The following is an 18,454-nucleotide window of genomic DNA, read 5'->3' on the forward strand; positions in this document are numbered from 1 at the left end:
TTTTAGTTCTCATATTTCCAGTCATAGACTTCCACGTTTGCGTCAGAGCGCATAAATTACTGATACTGTGTGCGAGCCCGGGTGACTCAAACACCCCGTCATACAGCCTTTCAGTTCACGTACAGTAGCTTCACAGTGAGCACTATCAGACAGCTCTTACACTTTAAAGGTACGTCACTCAGATCATTATATAGCAGCTTGATAAATAATTTCTGTTTGCCCGTGTGGGTCAGAGTAAACTAGACGTGTCCTGTGTTCAGGTTCAGACAGTATAAAAGATATGGAAATCTGCCCAACAACAGTACACCCAATATCCCTCCTCTCTGTCCATCTGTCTGGTCCCCTGGCACACCTACTTAATTAAACTCCAAGAATGTCTGATAGAACTGCAAATGCATTTCAAAGTTTCCCTGACAGTTGCCTGACATGGAATTGGGTTAGTATTCAAGTTTAGGAAGGTACTGTAGAATCTTAAATCATAATCGGTCGACCTCTAGTTTTCAACACCGATACCGATAATTGGAGGACCAAAAAAAGCTGATACCGATTAAAAATCGGCCAATTTTTAACATTTGTATTTGTAATAATGACAAGTACAACAATACTGAATGGACACTTATTTTAACTGACTATAATACATCAATAAAATCAATTTAGCCTCAAATAAATAATGAAACATGTTCAATTTGGTTTAAATAATGCAAAAACAAAGTGTTGGAGAAGAAAGTAAAAGTGCAATATGTGCTATGTAAGAAAGCTAACGTTTCAGTTCTTTACTCAGAACATGAGAACATATGAAAGCTGGTGGTTCCTTTTAACATGAGTCTTCAATATTCCCAGGTAAGAAGTTTTAGGTTGTAGTTATTATAGGAATTATAGGACTATTTATCTCTATACCATTTGTATTTCATATACCTTTGACTATTGGATGTTCTTATAGGCACTTTAGTATTGCCAGTGTAACAGTATAGCTTCCGTCCCTCTCCTCGCTCCTACCTGGGCTCGAACCAGGAACACAACGACAACAGCCACCCTCGAAGCAGCGTTACCCATGCAGAGCAAGAGGAACAACTACTAGAAGGCTCAGAGCGAGTGACGTTTGAAATGCTATTAGCGCGCACCCCGCTAACTAGCTTGCCATTTCACATCGGTTACACCAGCCTAATCTCGGGAGTTGATAGGCTTGAAGACATAAACAGCTGCTGGCAAACATACGAAGTGCTGTTTGAATGAATGCTTACGAGCCTGCTGCTGCCTACCACCGCTCAGTGAGACTGCTCTATCAAATCATAGACTTAGTTATAACATAACACACAGAAATGCAAGCCTTAAGTCATTAATATGGTCAAATCTGTAAACTATCATCTCGAAAACAAGACGTTTATTCTATCAGTGAAATACGGAACCGTTCCATATTTTATCTAACGGGTGGCATCCATAAGTCTAAATATTCCTGTTACATTGCACAACCTTCAATGTTATGTCATAATTACGCAAAATTCTGGAAAATTAGGTGGCCCAAACTGTTGCATATACACGGACTACACTGACACTGCAATGAACGCAAGAAAAGTGACACAATTTCACCTGGTTAATATTGCCTGCTAACCTGGATTTCTTTTAGCTAAATATGCAGGTTTAAAAATATTTACTTCTGTGTATTGATTTTAAGAAAGGCATTGATGTTTATGGTTAGGTACACATTGGAGCAACAATACGCACCGCATCGATTATATGCAACGCAGGACACGCTAGATAAACTAGTAATATCAACCATGTGTAGTTAACTAGTGATTATGATTGATTGATTGTTTTTTATAAGATACGTTTAATGCTAGCTAGCAACTTACCTTGGCTTACTGCATTCGTGTAAAAAGCAGTCTCCTCGTGGAGTGCAATGTAATCAGGTGGTTAGAGCGTTCGACTAGTTAACTGTAAGGTTGCAAGAATGAATCCCAGAGCTGACAAGGTAAAAATCTGTCATTCTGCCCCTGAACAAGGCATTTAACCCACCGTTCCTAGGCCATCATTGAAAATAAGAATGCGTTCTTAAACTGACTTGCCTAGTTAAATAAAGATTAAATAAAGTTGTAAAAAAAATATATTTATTTTTTTAATCGGCCAAATCGGTGGTCCAAAAATACCGATTTCCGATTGTTATGAAAACCCTAATAAAATCAGCCATTCCAATTAATCGGTCAACCTCTAATCTTAACTAAAGTTATTCCCCAGGTGGATTGATCAAGGTAATCTGATCCTCTGGTCTGCAGCAAGCTGAAAGCAAACTAACAGAAGGGCCCTTGTGTAAAAATGGGGGTACAGGGGATAAATCACGGGACACAATTTTCACAGCACTTTGATACAAAGTGATCCAACATGCATAAAAAGTATTTACAGGCAACAGAAATTATTAACCCAAAAATAGATTAGAAAACACTGATTTTAGTCGATGTGACAAACTTTTTTTAAATCATGTTAGCCAGCTAACTAGCTAGCAAGAGTGGCAAACTTAGCTAGCTGACATGTACGTGATGACATATCACCGCCCAGGATATGTTCTCTTGAGCATGGTGGAATGTGAATGCACCTCAACCAATGAAAACATGCCCCCCATAGCAACTCCGCCCCGTTCCATGTGCGGCAGCCTGGGTTACTTGCTGTGACTTGGAAAAGCATGCACAGATAAGGCAACAGGGTGGTGAAAGTGCACAGTCATGAGCTTGATGCTCCTTTCCAATAACTATCAAGGGTCTTAAATTTGTATGCTAGGGACAAGATGATCGGTGATAAACTGCCACTTATCCATCTCATCATATAATCTGTCCAATGTCCACTTAATCAGCATACTGTTGTCTAAAGAGAATGCGCGAAAACCAGATTGAGCAAGTTCACCATTTATCGCAACAGTTTGTCTGAGAAAACTATCATCAGAGTGGAAAATTAAATGGAAACACATTCAACTCATGTTTTATATTCAGTACATGAAAACTTAAGCGCAAAAGTGTTTTATTTGCACTACGTCATCACGCCCAGCTGCAACAAAGTCAGTCTGGTGGAAACACCTCTGATGTGGAAATCCACATATGTTTTAAAGCAGATTTTATAATATTTGCATGAAAATCTGGGGTAAATTCAATGGACCAACCAGGTTTCCATTTATTGTGGACACATCCAAAAAGCTGGCCCCCAGTGTCTGGTCTGGAGAGCAAAGTCATGAGCTCTGCTGGTGGGTTACTGCATAGCAACCTATCAGTGCCAAAAGCCCTGGTCTGCCCTAGAAAGCCTATGTAAATTACAAATCGGCAGGAAGGTCAAACCAAAAACGCAGACTGACGTTTTGGGCTCAAAAATGTGTTTATTATGATCAAGTTCCATCCCCACAGTGAATTATTTGAAAGTTTGCTACAAATCTATATAATTAAATATCTAGCTGTGCGTGATGACGTAGTGCAAATAAAACACTTTTGCGCTTAAGTTTTCATGAACTGAATATAAAACATGAGTTGAATGTGTTTCCATTTAATTTTCCACTCTGATGACAGTTATTAAATATCTAAAATATTTAATTATAGTGATCCATTCTGAATACTACATTTGTCGTCACACAGGACCACGTGCTGAGACAGGACCACGTCACACAGGACCACGTGCTGAGACAGGACCACGTCACACAGGACCACGTGCTGAGACAGGACCACGTCACACAGGACCACGTCACACAGGACCACGTCACACAGGACCACGTGCTGAGACAGGACCACGTCACACAGGACCACGTCACACAGGACCACGTCACACAGGACCACGTGCTGAGACAGGACCACGTCACACAGGACCACGTGCTGAGACAGGACCACGTGCTGAGACAGGACCATGTCACACAGGACCACGTGCTGAGACAGGACCACGTCACACAGGACCACGTGCTGAGACAGGACCACGTCACACAGGACCACGTGCTGAGACAGGACCACGTCACACAGACCAATTACGTGCCGGCAGGCTACAAGTCAGCTCCCGGTTAATAAACTGGACGTGATAACTTGTGAGAATTTTACTTCTGGTTAAATTAGATTAGCTCCCGGTTGACACTCTCAGGCAGGATGAAAATGACTACATTTACCATGATCCTTTGCTAGTTACGACCACTCACCATGATCCTTAGCAATTTTTTTTATGCCAGTCAGCCCCATTCAGCAATATGGAACGCTTCAAATTCAAATACTTCCGGCTTCATACGCGATCTTGAGTTTTCCATAGGAATACCTGGATGACATCAGCGCTATCTACTGGTTTTAATGTCTATGGAAAAATGCCACGACCGGGCTGATGGAAACAGGAAATGCTGATACAATTTTATATATGCAGACAGACAATTTGTTAATTCGACATGGTGGGATCTTTTTGTGTTGGTAAAATAAATTAACCGAAAAACAGAAGTGTAAATGACTGAGCAAACATTCACATAACATCATATTGAAGTAAACTTGGAGTCAAACTTCACAAGGTGGTGAAAGTGCACGTGATGAGCTTGATGATCCTTTCCAATAAAAGAGAGTATCTTATTCTGGTGACATGACGATTTACGCTTGGCCAAATAAAAAAGTTTACTTGGCTCATCGCGCTCTAGCGACTCCTTGAGACGAGCCGGGTGCCTGCAGGCTGACCCCAGTCGCCAGTTGAACGGTGATTCCTCCGACACATTGGTGCGGCTGGCTTCTAGGTTAAGCAGGTGATGTTTTAAGGAGCGTGGTTTGGAGGAGGACACATGACTCAACCTTCGCCTCTCCCGTGCCCGTTGGGGAGTTGCAGGGATGAGACAAGATTGTAAACATGAAATTGGGGGGGGGGGGGGGGAGGGGGGGATACACACAAGTTAAGACAATGTGACAATTCGATACAGAGCATAAAGAAAATAAACATTCATAAGACCAGCACCGTTGCAGATTCTCTCAATACAATGGGGCGGCAGGGTAGCCTAGTGGTTAGAGTGTTGGACTAGCAGCCGAAAGGTTGCAAGTTTGAATCCCCGCGATGACAAGGTACAAATCTGCCGTTCTGCCCCTGAACAAGGCAGTTAACCCACTAGGCCGTCATTGAAAATAAGAATTTGTTGTTAACTGACTTGCCTAGTTAAATAAAGGTCAAATACAATTCTACAGGATTAGCATTTAAAAAGTGCCCGGCGGTCAGAAAAGCAAGTAATAAAGTGGCTGTAGATGATTTAGAAAAAATGTTAAATGAATAAAACAGGTATGGTACGAGTTTGTTGAGTAGTTCGCTGAAATTCACTATGATTGTGTTTATTTTCCACTTTGATGGTGAACTTTCTGTACTGCTAACGTTCACTTTGTTTTTAAGTCCGGCACTGGTCCAATGAATGTTTATTTTCGAACACTTCTGCATGTAATTATTTTGTTATCTTCAACCTAGGGCAACATCAGGAAGTACCATTAGCCACCCTAGCATGGTGGTGGAACATTTTGTTTTAATAAAGACAGTACACATATTTTTCAGATTTTTTTTTCCAACCGAATGGCCATTAAATCGAGGTAAGGAAAGAAACCGACGCCTTTGCAGCCTGAATGGAGGATCTTTTATGTATGAACCGGTCACCAGGGTACACGAGTGCATTACCGGCTGTGCAGCAAATGACAAACGAAGTAAGGAATAACAGCAGCAGGGCTAAACTCTGGTAGGAAAATGCTCATTAGTTAAATGCAGATTTTAGAATATTCACATGAATACTAGCAAGTTTCTCACCCAGTGGCATATGGGCTATTTAGGTGAACGCTGATGCCACCCCATGATAAGCAGTACCAACTTTGTCAAATATTGTCCATTCCTGCATGCCTCTCCAGGATGCTGTTGGAGAGAAGCACCTCTGCTGTGCTCCACCAATGTTTTAAAAATTATCAAACATAAATCATGTAGCCAATAGCCCAGGGGTTCTCAAAGTGGGGTCCGAGGACAAGGTACTGCAGGAGCTCTGCGGACAGATCTCAAAATATATATATTTTTTAAATTAATTGCAAATGAAGGTTACTAACAGATTAAACAAATTCAGGCCAAGGTATCCATGGAATAAGTTTAGTAATACAATATTATTAATCTACAATTTATGTTCTTAACCATGGGAAACATGGGCCTGTGAGGCTCACAGGGATATTGGAATCCACAGTACTCCCCCAGTTATACATTTTAACATAATACTTTCTGTATTCCCAAAAGTATTTTTTAACATTTTATATATACATAATGCACTGTAATTTAAGGTAACTGTCCAGTGAAAATCTCACTTAAAAGCTAATGTTCTATTAACTCAAACAATGTTGGCTCATCCTATACTTAGTGGTCAAATCATAAATTGGAGAATTATTATTTTTACATCTCTAACTTATCTCAAACAGACTTTTTCAAAAATCCTTTCCATTTCCTAACTGAGGAGGATGCTGGCCAATCAGCATTCTACCTGCATGAATATTTTGAATGACTGATATATGTTCACACCATTATGTTGTTGGGGTACACCCACACCATTCCAAAACAGAAAATATATTTTTTTTATCATACTTATTTGCATTTTTTTTGTGCGGAAAACTATTTCACTCATATTATAACTAATTATAGGTCATATTTCATGGAACACTGGACAGTTACTTTAGGCTTTGAAACGGCAAAATTCTCTCTGCTTCGTGGCAAAATGTGTAGAATTGCAGGAAATTTGCTTGAAAACCAACATTCTCTCTCCAATGCCTCGAAGCTGGCCTTTAAAAATGTTTTTCCCAGGGCCCGAGAGACTTGGTTCTTCCGGCGATGCACTCCCTTCCCTGTATGCTATTTCTTTCTCACTCGAGTTGTGCTGATTATGAGGTTTATGAATTCGCCAACACAAAAGGGATCCCCGGCCCCAAAAAGTTTGAAAACCCCTACTAGCCTACGGTAGAAGAGTATCGTTTTCTGTAGCCTTCTGGCTGGAGAATTACATTTAAATCACAATATCATGAGATACACGTTTTACATCATGCACGTTAATCCGATCAAATAGCCTAACCTAAACGGCGCCCAATCAATAAAAATGCGCTTAGTTGTGAATATGACATGTTACCAAACAATATTGGCCTATCCTAAAAAAAAACCAGGACAAATCAAAGTAAAATTGACAATATCTGGAATTTAAAATAATAATACATAAATCAGGACTCACAACGGCTAAACTGTCCAGGAAATTCGCCCCGTGTGTTAAATTGTCATGTTAATCAGTGATTTCAGGTTTGTAGACCTATTTATCCATTTTTGAGGAACTGCATCATAGCGAGAGAAAAAAATACTTATGCATGTCTCGTTGTGTAAATGTATGTGTACATTGATTTCATGGTTTCTCAGGATAAATCCTGATAAAGTTGGGTAGTTGATATTCAAAGCCAAAATTATTAGTCACAGAAATCAGGACTAATAAAGCCAATGAAGCTGCCGACTTAAACGATAGGCCTACTACATTGATGTGTATTCATAAAATTCCATTGCGGGCCACACCGTAGGCTACACTATTCTAGTTTTGCGGGGGAGGGTGGCACATTTTTTTGTCTCTCCTAGGACGGCAGAAACGATGTATATACACAAAAGTCGACATTTCGCTATGAACATGCTGCGATATGGACTGTCGTAATGTAGCATTTTAAAGTTTGTACTCACCTAATTTGTTACAATAACGGTCTTTCGCCTCTTCCGCACATAAGTGATACATTTCTTAATGTTTCACAGAATGGACATATTTACGTTCACACACCATTCGCAGCAAGAGAAAATACTCGGGAGAGGCAGCTGTCTCCACCCAGGAAGTTGGATCATAATAACATGGTACCAGAGGGTTTCCACTGGGCTCGTTTGAGTGGTAAGTCTTACATGCTGACCAGACCGGACACGTCGAGTGCGCGAGCGTCGCAAAATAAATTTAGAAATCCATGTTATTCAATTATTGCACCCACACTGCTCCGTGTGCCAACGAGCCCCAAGGGCTAAAATAGAAGTCGTCTGACGCAGATCTGCTGAAAGTCATCTCCTCATTGGTTTATAGAAGCAGGTACCCACTTGCATCTCCTCATTGGTTATATCCACGTGGGTGATTCAAAGACGAACTTTGTTGCCGGTTGTCATGGTAATACAATGAAAGTTTAGATGCATCACCATATAAGTTCAAAGATGAAAAAGCCTGGAAGGAGAAGAGATGACTAGAAACGATGTGGTTGGTCGTTTTATATGTGGATTAATTGTCGGAGTAGAGGTCCTTGTGCATTTCAGGTAAAATAACAGCTCAATGCATATATCCCAGGACAAATTAGCTAGCAACAGCAAGCTAGCTAAATAGAACAAATTAACGTTAGCTAGCAAGTGCAAGCTAGCTAGCTCAATTGCCATACATGTTTAATGCTTTTCGACCTGTCCCCAAATTAATGTCATTGGTTCAGAGTTTGTTTTGATATTTTAACCTGCGTGTCGTGATCGCGTTTGGTGTGGGGGGGCAAAATACATTTATGCACGATTGCGCACGATGGCGCACGTGCGCAGCCGGTTTGGGTTCCGTGTTACATGCTGACCAGACCAGACACGTCGCGTGCGCGATCGTAGCAAAATACATTTTGAAATCCATGTTATTCAAATATTGCACCCACACTGCTCGCTCGCTCGCGCGCGCCAACAACCTTCTGCGATGCCAAAGGCTAAAATATTCTATTTCTGACACAGATCGCGCTGAAAGTCCTGCCTCTCCCATCTCCTCATTGGTTTATAGAAGCAGGTACCCACGTGCCATCTCCTCATTGGTTATACCCACGTGGGTGATTGAAAGACAAAATGTTTTGCCGGTTGTCATGGTAAAAGTGTAGATGCCAATCACCACATAAGTTCTAAGATGAAAAAGCCTGGAAGGAGGAGAGATGACTAGAAACGATTCGGTTGGCCGCTTTATGTGTGGATTCATTGGCGGAGTAGAAGACCTTGTGCATTTCAGCTAAAATAACAACTCAATGTTTATATCCCAGGACAAATTAGCTAGCAACAGCAAGTTAGCTAAGTAGGACAAATTAGCTAGCAAGTGCAAGCTTACTAGCTAAATTGCCATACATGTTTAATGCTTTTCGACCTGTCCCCAAATTAATGTCATTGGTTCAGAGTTTGTTTGATATTTTAACCTGCGTGTCGTGATCGAGTTTGGTGTAGGGGGACCAAATACATTTCTGTGTCAGAAATAAAAAGGGTGTTATATTTTAGCCCTTGGCATCGCAGACGCTCGTTGGCGTGCGCGAGCAGTGTGGGTGCAATAATTGAATAACATGGATTTCAAAATGTATTTTGCGACGTGTCAGGTCTGGTCAGCATGTAACAATTGTCACCGACTTGACAAAAGTTATCCGCTTGAACGCGCCCATTCACATGCTCCCTGAAAAGCTGTAGTAAGTAATAAAGCTTATAATTCACTGGAAGGGAAATGCCTTGATTAAAGTTATTGATGATGCAAATTATTCATGACAATCAGGCTGAGCAAACTAATGTGCTTATTATCTGATTTCTAAATAACCACGTATCTGAACTGAGTGGAGACTACAGTATTTGGAGTGAACCTCCTCTGTGCAGTCAATACTTGTTTAAACCTTACCGTGGACCTACCTATTTTTCTCCTCCTTGTTGCATGCCTTTCTTTGTTAGCTGAAATCCATAATTTTTAATAAAACAATCAAATACAAGCACATTTTTCCTCCATGCTGTTGCCAGGGGCGTCATGCACATTATTCCGAGAGGGGGCACGAAGTACATGCGGATGGATGAGGGGGGTGACGAGGACAGCTATTTATTGCAATCTGAAAACATGTGATGGCAGTAAATTAATGACATGACAATGGGCCTCAGGATCATCACGGTAACTCTGTTCATTCAAATTGCCATCGATAAAATGCAATTGTGTTTATCTTTAGCTTATGCATGCCCATACCATAACCCCCCTGCCACCATGGAGAACTCTGTTCACAATGTTGACATCAGCAAACCACTCTCCCACATGGTGACATACACACTGTCTGCCATTTGCCCGGGACAGTTGAAACCTGGATGCCAGTGGCCATTCTAAAGTGGTCATCAAAGGTGAGCACTTGCCCACTGAAGTCGGTTACGACGTTGAACTGCAGTCAGTTCAAGTCCCTGGTCAGGACGACGAGCACTCAGATGAGCTTCCCTGAGACTGTTTCTGACAGTTTGTGAAGAAATTCTTTGGTTGTGCAAAACCCACAGTTTCATCAGCTGTACGGGTGGCTGGTCTCAGATGATCTTGTAGTTGAAGAAGCTAGATGTGGAGGTCCTTGGCTGGCATGGTTACACGTGGCCTGTGGTTGTGAGGCCGGTTGGAAGTACTGCCAAATTCTCTAAAATGACATTGGAGACGCCTTATAGTAGAGAAATTAACATTCAATTATCTGGCAACAGATCTTGTGGACATTCCTGCAGTTAGCATGCCAGTTGCATGCTCCCTCAAAACTGGAGACATCTGAACAATATGGAACATTGAGGATCTTTTATTTCAGCTCATGAAACATGGGACCAACCCTTTATATGTTGCATTTATATTTTTTCAGATGCGCAACTTTGGTTTTTAGAAATGGGGAGACTTAATTTGGCAGGGGGTTCTCTCATTTTTTGGGGCATCTAAAGCTTATTTCCTTCATTCCTACACAATCTAATATGACCCATGGCCCTTTTAGCTGTCTCTATTTAGAACAACAAAAAGTAAACAAAAATGCCCAGTCATCAAGCTAAGTAAGAGATCATTATTAAATATGTTTAAGTGATTGATAAGTCTGAACTAGATCTATGATAATTCATTAATCAATATTGTGTTGCACCTTTAACCAATTGCCTAACAAATGAACAACTCTTAAATTTAAAGTACAAAGAAAACTTTTGATTGTCTTTATTAAGACAACCTCTATATCAAATTTCACCCGGCCCGAGCCGCCTGCACGCCCGACCCCCAGCAGTCTAGTCAGTAACTCAACTCTTTCCCCAGCAACTTCCTTCCCATCTTTTTTTCATGTCTCAAGGGTTTTGGAAACAACAGTTTAATAAAAACACATACCCATTGACACACAGAAACAGTAAATCCTCCATATCATTTATATCATAGGCCTAATAGTACTGTAAAGGTCTTTTTCCTTGCACACAATATAGCTGGGTCACCCCGCCCTGCCCCTAGGGGTCCACGGCCCTGCAGCGCCCCAACCCAACACACCCCACACAGCTATAGGATCTTAGTGAAACATTCATTATTGGTTTCAGGTGTGTTAGGCAAAGGCCAGAGTGACATCCAACAGCACAGCAGACTCCCAGGGCCAGGTCTAAGCAGCTCAGCAGGGATTGCCTAAAAAGATATCTCCCATGACGTGGGCATGTTTTCAATACAGACTCCTTTGTCGTACACTATTCCATATAAGGCATCCAGACCTTATTGAAGTTGTACAGTGTGCCCTTAATCTTGTAATAAATCAAATCTAGTGATACACAACTTGACATTTATTCCATCCATTGTGGAAGGATAACCAACCTTCCAATTAATGGCAATGCAATTCTTAGCTGCTATAAATGTTAGGTTACACAATTTCTTTTGATAAGTCTCCAGTATCAACATTTCCAAGAAAACAAAAATAGGGAGAAGTGAGAATCTATAGACATGCTGAGATAAAAAAAAACATACTCTTTGTCAGAATTCAGCCAGCCTTCACAAGACCGTAACATATGCAAATATGTCCCCTTTTGTGTTTTACACCTGCATTCATTTCATTTTTTGAGTGCATGATATTCAGTTTCACTGGCATGTACAGTGCCTTGCAAAAGTATTCACCCCCCGTGGCATTTTTCCTATTTTGTTGCATTATAACCTGTAATTGAAATATATTTTTAATTGGATTTCATGTAATGGGCATACACAAAGTAGTCCAATTTTTTTTTAAATAAATAAACAGAAAAGTGGTGCGTGCATATGTATTCACCCTCTTTGCTATGATGTCCCTAAATAAGATCTGGTGCAACCAATTACCTTCACAAGTCACATAAGTAGTTAAATAAAGTTCACCTGTGTGCAATCTAAGTGTTACATGATCTGTCATGTGATCTCAGTATATATACACCTGTTCTGAAAGGCCCCTGAGTCTGCAACACCAGTAAGCAAGGGGCACCACCAAGCAAACGGCACCATGAAGACCAAGGAGCTCTTCAAACAGGTCAGGGACAACGTTGGGATGAAGTTCAGCTCAAGGTTGGATTATAAAAAAATATTAGAAACTTTGAACATCCCACGGAGCACCATTAAATCCATTATTAAAAAATGGAAAGAATATGGCACCACAACAAACCTGCCAAGAGAGGGCCGCCCACCAAAACTCACGGATCAGGCAAGGAGGGCATTTATCAGAGATGCAACAAAGAGACCAAAGATAACCCAGAAGGAGCTGCAAAGCTCCACAGCGGAGATTGGAGTATCTGTCCTTTAAGCCGTACACTCCACAGAGCTGGGCTTTTTAAGGAAGCGTGGCCAGAAAAAAGCTATTACTTAAATAAAAAAATAAGCAAATGTGTTTGGTGTTCTCCAAAAGGCATGTGGGAGACTCCCCAAACATATGGAAGAAGATACTAAAATTGAGCATTTTGGCCAAAACGCTATGTCTGGCGCAAATCCAACACCTCATCACTCTGAGAACACCATCCCCACAGTGAAGCATGGTGGTGGTGGCAGCATCATGCAGTGGGTATGTTTCTCATCAGGGACTGGGAAACTAGTCAGAATTGAAGGAATGATGGATGGCGCTAAATACAGTGAGATGCTTGAGGGAAACCTGTTTCAGTCTTCAAGAGATTTGAGACTGGGACGGAGGTTCACCTTCCAGCAGAACAATGACCCTAAGCATACTGCTAAGGCAACACTCGAGTGGTTTAAGGGGAGACATTTAAATGTCTTGGAATGGCCTAGTCAAAGCCCAGACCTCAATCCAATTGAGAATGTGGTATGACTTAAAGATTGCTGTACACCAGCGGAACCCAAAGTTTTGCATTGAAGAATGGGCAAAAATCCCAGTGGCTAGATGAGCCAGGCTTATAGCAACATACCCCAAGAGATTTGCAGATGTAAAAGGTGACTCTACAAAGTATTGACTTTGGGGGGTTGAATAGTTATGCACGCTCAAGTTGATTTTTTTTGTCTTATTTCTTGTTTGTTTCACAATAAAAAAATATTTAGAATTTTCAAAGTGGTAGGCATGTTGTGTAAACAAATGATACAAATCCCCCAAAAATGAATTTTAATTCCAGGTTGTAAGGCAACAATATAGAAAAATTCCAAGGGGGGTGAATACTTTCGGAAGCCACTTCGTAAGCCACTGTAGTATGTTCTATGGATGGTCTTAAACTGCAGTAATTTATGCCTGAGATTATATAAACATGACTGGGCATTCTAACATATCTGTATCCATTCTTCATCAATAACGTCTCCCAGGTCTTCCTCAAAATTTTGTTTTACATGTTTTGTACCATCGAGAAAAGCCTTTAACCTCAAGTTGATTTCCAAAATGTATCAAGGGATACAGACGGTTCTTCCCTGGCTGCCTGACCCTGATGAGACCCCCCATCTGATCCTGCTCAGAGGAGACATGATAAAGAATTACCTTGGTGTACATTTATACATTATATTATCCAAGAATAGAAATAGTTCAATAATTGAAATGCCCATTATTCCCAGATCCCAGACTGTAGCTTTAAACTGCTGTACTGTAGCTACTGTAGGTATACCCACCAACTCACGATGGAACTTTGTATCCATTCACTGTTTGTTATAACATACTACAAAATTCACCTGAGCTCCATAGACTGGTCTTCTCTGGCTGTCTGACCCTGCAGGTACCTCTGTCACCACCTGATCCATCTGGCATGTGTCAGAGTAGTGTTGTGTACTGACTATGCACCATGACAGTGAAGCATGTAAAGCTGTTTATACAATCTCAGTGTGAAAAGTAGGGAATTAGCTAGGGAAAAGGACAGATCAATAACATTACGCTGCTATACTGACTAATACAAAATTATATTGATTTTCAATGGTTTGGCCGCTGGTTTCATCGTTTGATTCATGTCTAGGGTAATTGAGACAAAACTAATAGCTAAATTTTGTGAGCTAGCTAACTAATGGTACATTAGCAAATTTACTTCTGTTGAAACGGGACAAACGAAGGATACAAAACATTACCATACACACTAAAGCTGTTAGATACTGCTACCTGACTGAGAACTAGAGGCTAGCTAGTACTGAACTGGTCGTGGTAGCTACTAGCTAGCTACCTAGCTGCTAGTGTCACCAGCAGAGCACTCACACACCATCACACCTCCACCTTCATGCTTCACAATGGGAACCACACATGCAGAGATCATCCGTTCACCTGCTCTGCTTCTCACAAGGACACAGGGGTTGGAACCAAAAATCTCACATTTGGACTCATCAGACTAAAGGACAGATTTCCACCGGTCTAATGTCCATTGCTCATGTTTATAGACCCAATCAAGTCTCTTTTTCTCATTGGTGTCCTTTAGTAGTGTTTTCTTTGCAGCAATTCAACCATGAAGGACGGATTCACGCAATCTCCTCTAAACAGTGGATGTTGAGATGTGTCTGTTACTTGAACTCTGTGAAGCATTTATTTGCGCTGCAATTTCTGAGGCTGGTAACCCTAATGAACTTATCTCCTGCAGCAGAGGTAACTCTGGTTCTTTCTTTCCTGTGGCGGTCCTCATGAGAGCCAGTTTCACCATAGCACTTGATGGTTTTTGCGACTGCCTTTGAAGAAACGTTCAAAGTTCTTGACATTTTCCGGATTGACTGACCATATCTTAAAGTAATGATGGACTGTCGTTTCTCTTTGCTTATTTGAGCTGTTCTTACCATAATATGGACATGGTCTTTTACCAAATAGGGCTATCTTCTGTATACCCCCCTACCTTGTCACAACACAACTGATTGTCTCAAATGCATTAAGAAGGAAATAAATTCCACAAATTAACTTTTAACAAGGCACACCTGTTAATTGAAATGCATTCCAGGTGACTACTTGTGCTGCATCAGATGACTTGGCCTCCACAATCCCCCGACCTAAACCCAATTGAGATGGTTTGGGATGAGTTGGACCGCAGAGTGAAGGAAAATCAGCCAACAACTGCTCAGCATCTGTGGGAACTTCTTCAAGACTGTTGGAAAAGCATTCCAGGTGAAGCTAGTTGAGAGAATGCCAAGAGTGTGCAAAGCTGTCATCAAGGCAAAGGGTGGCTACTTTGAATAATGTCAAATATAACATATATTTTGTTTTGTTTAACACTTTTGTGGTTACATGATACCATGTGTGTTATTTCATAGCTTTGATGTATTCTGTCAGACTTTACTAGGAGTGGTGGGTTGAGTCGGTCATGCCAAAATACAGGGCGCATAAAACAGACCAGCCCAAACACAAGACCAAACAGTCTGGAGAAAACAAACTCGAAAACACATGCACAACCAACAAAGTAACAATCCCGTACAAACCTAGGCGGACCTAACAGGTTTAAATAGACATAAATCAAGAAACGAAACAGGTGCAACCAATAAGACGAAATGAAAAGGAAAAAGGGATCGGTGGCGGCTAGTAGACCTGCGACAACGACCGCCAAGCGCCGCCTGAACAGGCAGGGGAGCCACCTTCGGTGGGAGTCGTGACAGCACCCCCCCGACGCGTGGCTCCCGCAGCGTGCCGCCACCGGCCTCGAGGGCGACCCGGGGAACGAGGCGCAGGGCGATCTGGGTAGAGGCGGTGGAAGTCTCTCAGTAATGAAGGGTCCAAAATGTCCCCCACCAGTACCCAGCACCTCTCCTCCGGACCGTACCCCTCCCAGTCCACAAGGTACTGTAGGCCCCTCACCCGGCTTCTAGAGTCCAGAATAGCATGTACAGTGTACGCCGGGGACCCCTCGATGTCTAGAGGGGGCGGAGGGACCTCCGGCACCTCACCTTCCTGCAGGGGACCAGCCACCACCGGCCTGAGGAGAGACACATGAAACGAGGGGTTAACGCGATAGTAAGGAGGAAGCTGTAACCTATAACACACCTCGTTTATCCTCCTCAGGACTTTAAATGGCCCCACACACTGCGGCCCCAGCTTCCGGCAGGGCAGGCAGAGGGGCAGGTTTCAGGTCGAGAGCCAGACCTGGTGCCCTGGTGCGAACACGGGGGCCTCACTGCAGTGCTGGTGCAGTAGCTTGTTTTAATTATTCCTGGACGGCTCTCCAGGTGTCCTTTGAGCGCTGCACCCATTTCTCCACCGCAGGAGCCTTGGTCTGGCTCTGATGCCATGGAGCCAGGACCGGCTGGTAGCCCAACACGCACTGGAACGGCAAAATGTTGGTAGAGGAGTGGCGGAGGGAGTTCTGAGCCACCTCCGCCCATGAGACGTACCTTGCCCATTCACCAGGCCGGTCCCGGAAATACGACCACAGAAACCTACCCACATCCTGGCTCACTCTCTCCACCTGCCCATTACTCTCAGGGTGGAAACCCAAGGTCAGGCTGACCGAGACCCCCAGCCGTTCCATGAACGCCCTCCAAACTGGACGTGAACTGGGGACCCCGATCAGAAACGATGTCCTCAGGCACCCCGTAGTGCCGGAAGACATGGGTAAACAGGGCCTCCGCAGTCTGTAGGGCCGTAGGGAGACCGGGCAACGGGACTTAGAAAACAGATCCACAACGACCAGGATCGTGGTGTTTCCCTGAGATGGGGGAAGGTCGATGAGAAAGTCCACTGACAAGTGCGACCACGGCCGTTGTGGAACGGGGAGGGGCTGTAACTTCCCTCTAGGCAGGTGTCGAGGAGCCTTGAGTGCACACCGAACAGGAGGAGACATAAAACCTCACGTCCTTAACCAAAGTGGGCCACCAGTACCTTAACCAAAGTGGGCCACTGTCCTCTCGATCCCAGGATGACCCGAAGAGGGTAGTGTATGGGCCCATCGAATCAACCGATCACAGACACCAAGCGGCACGTACTGAACACCTGCTGGACACTGAGGGGGTGCAGGTTCCAACCGTAACGCCCGCTCGATCTCCACGTCCACCTCCCATACCACCGGTGCTACCAGACATGAAGCTGGGAGGATGGGAGTCGGATCGATGGGCTGCTCCTCGGTGTCATATAGGTGGGACAGCACATCAGCCTGCATATTAAGGGAGCCTGGCCGATAGGAAATTGTAAAACAAAACACAAAACCCCGTAGTGCCGGAAGACATGGGTAAACAGGGCCTCCGCAGTCTGTAGGGCCGTAGGGAGACCGGGCAACGGGACTTAGAAAACAGATCCACAACGACCAGGATCGTGGTGTTTCCCTGAGATGGGGGAAGGTCGATGAGAAAGTCCACTGACAAGTGCGACCACGGCCGTTGTGGAACGGGGAGGGGCTGTAACTTCCCTCTAGGCAGGTGTCGAGGAGCCTTGAGTGCACACCGAACAGGAGGAGACATAAAACCTCACGTCCTTAACCAAAGTGGGCCACCAGTACCTTAACCAAAGTGGGCCACTGTCCTCTCGATCCCAGGATGACCCGAAGAGGGTAGTGTATGGGCCCATCGAATCAACCGATCACAGACACCAAGCGGCACGTACTGAACACCTGCTGGACACTGAGGGGGTGCAGGTTCCAACCGTAACGCCCGCTCGATCTCCACGTCCACCTCCCATACCACCGGTGCTACCAGACATGAAGCTGGGAGGATGGGAGTCGGATCGATGGGCTGCTCCTCGGTGTCATATAGGTGGGACAGCACATCAGCCTGCATATTAAGGGAGCCTGGCCGATAGGAAATTGTAAAACAAAACACTGTGATGGAATTTAGACCTCTATAATCAATGCACGGACGCAGACCTCCCTCCTTTTTCTTCACAAAAAATAAGCTTGAGGAGACGGGTGACGTGGAGGGCCGAATGTACCCGTCCCAGAGATTCAGTGACGTATGTCTCCATAGCCACTGTCTCCTCCTGGGACAACGGATACACGTGACTCCTGGGAAGTGCAGCGTTTTCCAGGAGATTTATCGCGCAATCCCCTCGTCGATGAGGTGGTAATTGGGTCACCCTCTTTTTACAGAAGGCGATAGCCAAATCGGCATATTCAGAGGGAATGCGCACAGTGGAACCTGGTCTGGACTCTCCACCGTCTTCACACCGATGGAAACTCCTATGCACCTGCCTGAACACTCCTCTGACCACCCTCTGAGAGCCCCCTGTCTCCATGAAATCTCAGGATTGTGATTAGCCAGCCAGGGAATCCCCAGCACCACTGGAAACGCAGGCGAATCAATAAGGAAGAGACTGATCTGCTCCTTATGATCCCCCTGCATTACCATGTC

The 18,454-nt window shown here is 43.5% G+C and overlaps 1 protein-coding gene across 1 annotated transcript in view; it reads right to left on the reverse strand.

Annotated features, from left to right (window-relative positions):
- Positions 1 to 8,042, reverse strand: part of lrrc8aa (leucine rich repeat containing 8 VRAC subunit Aa) — a 31,942-nt gene extending 23,900 nt beyond the window's left edge. Inside the window, exon 1 of the mRNA XM_021601859.3 lies at positions 7,696 to 8,042. The gene's annotated coding sequence lies outside the window, so the exon portion shown is untranslated. The remainder of the gene's footprint in view (positions 1 to 7,695) is intronic.
- Positions 8,043 to 18,454: the final 10,412 nt, after the last annotated feature.

This window comes from Oncorhynchus mykiss, chromosome 5, assembly GCF_057628025.1.
Source record: "Oncorhynchus mykiss isolate SJ-2025 chromosome 5, ASM5762802v1, whole genome shotgun sequence".
NCBI classification, from domain to species: Eukaryota; Metazoa; Chordata; class Actinopteri; order Salmoniformes; family Salmonidae; genus Oncorhynchus; species Oncorhynchus mykiss.